Source organism: Neophocaena asiaeorientalis, unplaced genomic scaffold, assembly GCF_003031525.2.
Source record: "Neophocaena asiaeorientalis asiaeorientalis breed wild unplaced genomic scaffold, Neophocaena_asiaeorientalis_V1.1 scaffold705, whole genome shotgun sequence".
In the NCBI taxonomy this organism is placed as follows: Eukaryota; Metazoa; Chordata; class Mammalia; order Artiodactyla; family Phocoenidae; genus Neophocaena; species Neophocaena asiaeorientalis.
In genome coordinates, this window is record NW_020176572.1 from 178,591 (window position 1) to 185,359 (window position 6,769).

Consider the following 6,769-nt stretch of genomic DNA (forward strand, 5'->3'; position numbering starts at 1 on the left):
TATATATATATATATATATATATATATAAAGTTCATATATATGAAACAAATATATTTTTTCTACTCATTTTTTAAATCATTAAGTGAAAAATTACTTATTGCATATCTAATATTCTAAGGACAATGCAAATTTGAAGGATTAATAAGGGTTACTTATAAATTATTTACATATGTTTATAAGAAAAGAACATAGTAAAGTTTATGACAAGCAATGGCTAACTGTGAAGAAATACAGTAGTTTCCTGCCTCTGAACAACCTGTAATCTCTCAGCTAGACATTTTGAGTATCAAAGTTATTTTATAGTGTGTTTTTGCAGGCAGAACATTCTTCATCATTATAGGTATGAGGAATTTTCTTGAATGTTAAGTAGCTCTAAAATTGTAAATTGGAAATACATCTTTTAAATATGTATTGGGGGATACATATGCTCTTAGTAGTTGATAAATAATAAACTTCTCTTTCAAAATCATTTATGATGAGCAAGATGGTTTATTCATTAAGTAGCTTTTAACACTCAAATTATCTCTTAGTAAAGAAATTCCAAAGCTTTTTGTTCCACAAATGTCATTTAGTCCCACAGATTTTTTTTTTTTTTTTTTAGGTATAATTAACTTTTGACTTATCTTGCAAAGGTATAATGGGGGCTAGCTTTTTACTTTGACAGACTAACAACAGGTAGATTATATGAGCATCCCATTAATGAGCATAAATGAATGATTGTTAAGTGATGAATCAGTTTCCCTCCAATTGAGAGTGGTATCTAACAGAAGTAGTATTAGAAGTCAAAGCCTCTTTCACTGAATTAATTAATTAATAGAATAACCTATTCATTTAGTCAGTCAATCAGTAAGTCATTCGGTCAGTCCATCAACAAACTCTGTGGAAGACCCTATACTGTACATTGAGTAGGCACAGAAGTACACGAAGATGGGGTCCTTCCTCTCCAAGTCCTTATAGTCTAGCATTGGAGATAAGCTATGCAACTGAAATTAAATATACAAAAGTATATGTCATAAGCAGTTTATACCAATTAAAGAAGAATTCAAACTCATGGGAAGATGGTATCTTTGAATGGAGCTGTGGAGGATTGGGACATGAAGGGAGGAGGTCTATTTCTAAACTGTTTGATACAATAGCCTTATCCACCTGTAAATATTTACATTCAAATTAATGAAAATAAGAAAATTTAAAATTCAGTTCCTTACCTGAACTAGCCTCATTCTAGGGCTCCATCAGTAGCTACACTTGGCTTGTGGCTCTCCTATTTTTTCTATTTTATCTGATGAGTATTGCTACTCCAGCTTTCTTCTGATTTCCAGCTACAGGGAATATCTTTTTTCCATCCCCTCACTTTCAGTCTATATGTGCCCCTAGGTCTGAAGTGGGTCTCTTGTAGACAGCATATATATGTGTCTAGCTTTTGTATCCATTCAGCGAGCCTGTGCCTTTTGGTTGGAGCATTTAATCCATTCACTTTTAAGATAAGTATCAATATGTATGGTCCTATTACCATTTTCTTAACTGTTTTGGGTTTGCTTTTGTAGGTATTTTTCTTCTCTGGTGTTTCCCACTTAGAGAAGTTCCTTTAGCATTTGTTGTAGAGCTGGTTTGGTGGTGCTGAATTCTCTTAGCTTTTGCTTGTCTGTAAAGCTTTTGATTTCTCTGTCAAATCTGAATGAGATCCTTGCCGGGTAGAGTAATCTTGGTTGTAGGTTCTTCCCTTTCATCTCTTTAAGTATATCATGCCACTCCCTTCTGGCTTGTAGAGTTTCTGCTGAAAAATCAGCTGTTAACCTTATGGGAGTTCCCTTGTATATTATTTGTCATTTTTCCCTTGTTGCTTTTAATAATTTTTCTTTGCCTTTAATTTTTGTCAATTTGATTACTATGTGTCTCAGCGTGTTTCTCCTTGGGTTTCTCCTTCCTGGGACTCTCTTCACTTCCTGGACTTGGGTGGCTATTTCCTTTCCCACGTTGGGGAAGTTTTCGGCTATAATTGCTTCAAATATTTTCTCAGGTCTTTCTCTCTCTCTTCTCCTTCTGAGACCCCTATAATGCGAATGTTGGTGTATTTAATGTTGTCCCAGAGGTCTCTTAGGCTGTCTTCATTTCTTTTCATTCTTTTTTCTTTATTCTGTTCCATGGCAGTGAATTCCACCATTTTGCCTTCCAGGTCACTTATCTGTTCTTCTGCCTCAGTTATTCTGCTATTGATTCCTTCTAGTGTATTTTTCATTTCAGTTATTGTATTGTTCATCTCTATTTGTTTGTTCTTTAATTCTAGGTCTTTGTTAAACGTTTCTTGCATCTTCTTGATCTTTACCTCCATTGTTTTTCCGAGGTCCTGGATCATCTTCACTATCATTATTCTAAATTCTTTCTCTGGAAGGTGGCCCATCTCCACTTCATTTTGTTGTTTTTCTGGAGTTTTATCTTGTTCCTTCATCTGGTACGTAGCCCTCTGCCTTTTCATCTTGTCTAACTTTCTGTGAATGTAGTTTTTTGTTCCACAGGCTGCAGGATTGTAGTTCTTCTTGCTTCTGCTGCCTGCCCTCTGGTGGATGAGGTTATCTAAGAGGCTTGTACAAGCTTCCAGATGGGAGGGACTTGTGGTGGGTAGAGCTGGGTGTTGCTCTGGTGGGCAGAGCTCAGTAAAACTTTAATCTGCTTGTCTGCTGATGGGTGGGGCTGAGTTCCCTCCCTGTTGGTTGTTTGGTCTGAGGCGACCCAGCAATGGAACCTGGAGACTCTTTGGTGGGGATAATGGTGGACTCCGGGAAGGCTCACACTAAGGAGTACTTCCCAGAACTTCTGCTGCCAGTGTCCCTGTCCCCGCGGTGAGCCACAGCCGACCCCCACCTCTGCAGGAGACCTTCTAACACTAGCAGGTAGGTCTGGTTCAGTCTCCTATGGGGTCACTGCTCCTTACCCCGCGTCCTGATGCACACACTACTTTGTATGTGCCCTGCATGAGTGGAGTCTGTTTCCCCCAGTCCTGTCAAAGTCCTGTAATCAAATCCCTCTAGCCTTCAAAGTCTGCTTCTTTGGGAATTCCTCCTCCCGTTGCTGGACCCTAGGTTGGGAAGCCTGGCGTGGGGCTCAGAACCTTCACTCCAGTGGGTGGACTTCTGTGGTATAATTGTTCTCCAGTTTGTGAGTCACCCACCCAGTGGTTATAGGGTTTTGTTTTATTGTGATTCAGTATGGTTATATGTATATTATCTACAGGTGACCCTGAAACAACAAGGGTTTGAACTATGTGGGTTCACTTACACATGGATTTTTTTTTTTTTTTTTCAATAAATCCATACAGTTTTACACAGTCTGTGAGCTGACCAGCAGAGGGCTGATCATGGGGCTTGAGCATCCATGGCTTTTGGTATAGGTGGGGGGTCCTGAAAGTAATCCTCCTGGGATACTGAGAGACTGTATTTATAAATGTGATCATAGTGTTCTAAGTGTTTTACTTATCTTATTTAAGAGCCATTTAAAATTCCTAACAACCTTATGAAGAAGAGATGAGCATTTCCATCTTCTTTTAACAGGTGAGAAATGTGAGGTTTTACATTTTTCCAGTATTTGCCTATGCTCACCCAATAACTATGCAGTGAACCAGGATGTGAACCCAGGTAATCTGAGTCCAGAGGTCACCTCTAATGGGAAATGAACTGCTCATAGATCTCTTTGGTTCCAAAGCCCATGCTCATACTTGCAAAAGAGAAATTTGAATATTCAATGACTTGACAGGCTGTGGAAAATAATTAGAAGGAAAGAACTAAACCCCAGGGTATCAGTGCCATTCATTTAGGGATGCACCATAACTTTATCCTGACTTCATATTGTCCCCTGAATAAAACCCAAGATCACATGATCATTGCTTTGACATTACTATATTGAAAAAGGTCTGGTGTCTTCTACATGAATTAGTCCTAAAATTAGAAGACAGAAGAGGAGCAAAAATGGAAACACGTACCAAAGACAGTGTAAATGAATGGACTTGGAGGAAGAATGTCCATGTGACTGTACAGATCGGAAAGGGAGTTTTCAGTAACACATGAAGATGATCACAGCAAGCTCAGGGTTCCTGTACCTTCTACTGTCAAGTTTGGAATTAACACTCTTCAACTTGCAGTCAAAGAAAACATTTCCTTGAGGTAGCTGATTGGCAATTTGCCTCCAGTAAATGAGTGATATTTCTAATCAGTGGCAAGTGGCTGAAAATTCAGGATCCTTCACTCTGACTCTCAGGCTTCACAAGAGTGGGAGCTGATGATGCCCAGGGACAAGGGCATTTGCTCAGCTACACCCCCGCTGTTCATGGTCCAGCCCTTTGTTATTTGTTAGAAGCTGACACATTTCCCAAGCCTGAAATCTCAGAATTAGCCTCTGTCCTCCTTTTCTTCTCTTCTGAGCCACACTTCATCAAACCTCATCCACTTAACACCCTAAAGAGAGTTAATCTCTTCTCACCAGCCTCACTCCCTCACCCTCAGTCTATCCCTTCCTCATATTTTGCCTCAGTCATTCTAAAGTCTTCCCAATCTGGTCTCTAAATTCCCCCTTTTCCCGTTACATTGCAATCCATTCTCCACATTTTACCCGATTAGTCTTTATAAAATGCAGATCTGATTATGTAAACACCTTGATTGAAAACCTATCTTAATACCAATTGATCTTTGATACTGTCTGAGTTTCTTAATATGGTTTCCAAGGACTTCATGATTTGATCTTCTTTTTTCATCAATTGACACTCCCCTTTCTCTGTGACCTTTCCTGTAACTCTGAGTCAACTGTTCTTCCCCAAAACATACCGAGCTGTGTCATAACTCATACCTTTGACAAGAGTGACACAAATTAAAAAGTTTACTTAGTGTATTTTCAGTTTTATTTTCACGTATTAACTTGCTACCTGTACTCCTGTTTCAAACCTCAGGAAATATATAACTCAGACATTTGGGATCCAAAACCAAGTCATGGCTTCCTGAAAGACAGTCTCAGCCAGGCCAAGACAGAGGCTTCTGAAGCAAGATTTCAGACACATCTCTGAACCTAAGACTTGAGATGGAGCTACCTGCAGTCAGGACACTTTTGTTGTTTAAGAGCATATAGGTGTTGCTCTTGTACTTATTCCTTGATGCCAAATATCCTTGATGCCTATCAACTCCCTGTTCTGGCAGGGACAGACTGACAACACATTTAAAAAGCTACACTCTGCCGGCCAGGCATCCTCCCATCCTTGCTCTCCTCTCTCCTCTGAGGAAGGCACCATGGGCCACTGTGAAAATGGGGCTCTTGCCAGAGATGACAATTATCAAGCTCTTTAGGGGCCACAACTTGGTCACATGGTACTAGAAATCAGAGGCAGCCATGAGAACAGACATGGAGGCAATGCTCTCTTCTTCTACAGGTTCATTCACTTTCCTCTTGCACCATCAGAGGAAAAGATCACAAAGACAAAAGGTGGCTATGTAAAAGCAACGTGACCAGAAACAAGGGGGGACTGGTTACTCAAACTGGGTCTAATGGGAAATTTAACAAGGGGGTTGAAGATGGGAGGAGAGTCCATAAGCAGTTGTAAAACTGAGCCGATACAGGGGATGCCGTATACTCAGACTTATGCACATAAGGGGACTTTTGCGCATGTCCTGAATGAGACACTTCAGGGCTCAGGTGATGCAACAGAGAAGAGCAAACATGACTCCATATTGAATCTATCCCTTTAAGCTGTAACTCTGCACTCTGTTGCTTGTGCTCTGTTGCAAGTGCCAGTGCCATGTGTCATTTCTTACACTCTATGAAGGGCAGCAGTGAGAAATAGCCGTTGTGTGTCAATCACCTAGTTCTTGAGAAATACAAGAAGTTGCACATCTTTGCCATGCTGACTTTCCAAGGATATTTAACAGAGGAAGAGTGGGCATATGGAGTTGGACAAGAGACTGCATTTAGATCTTAAATAAAGCAGTTAGGACCTGGAGTCTTCCCATATGGAGAGACAATGTGGTATAATGGAAAGAACATGAGCACCAGATGATGTGTCAGCCCAGCCTCGCTCTACACAGAGTCATCTGGCAATGGGGTGATGGCTAAAGTCCAGGGTCACACCCTCTCCCTGTTCTCTTCCCTCTCCTTCTGCCCCCCTCCCACCTACTTCATTAGCATAACTGTATATTTCAATCTGTTCACTCTTGTCACCCAAATTGCCAATTCTGGGCAATTTGTTTTGGTGCCGGATAAGTCAGTTAGCCTCTCTGGACACCAGATTTCTCATATATGAAAGGAGGCGTGGGAACAGATGGTTGCGAACCTCCCTTTGAGCCTTCTGACATTATGCGTGAGAATTTCTATTCCTCAAACTCCACTCCCTTGAGAGCTTTGACTTTCGAGGATCCAAGGAGGGGACAGTTTTGCTCTGTATTCAGCAAGTCACGGGTCTGGATTTCTCACTGGTAGCTTTCACTTGTGTTCAAACGGCCAGAAGAGAAATGCTGTGGTGTATTTATAAACCAGTGACTAATGTGATGTTGAACACTTAAGAGGCAACACCATGCCAGACACAATGGCTGAGTATTCATTAGAACATTTTTATCTCAAAGTTAAACAGTAAAATGTTCAGAAGGCTTTCATGTGTGACTGACCTTAACCACAAATTGTTGTTCCAAATTACGGCCCAGTTTTCAGTTTGGTGGAACAATGCCTAAGTCCTTTCTCTCACGTGATTTTTTTTATTTTTTTTTAGTATTATTAAACATCCATACCCACAATGCAAAA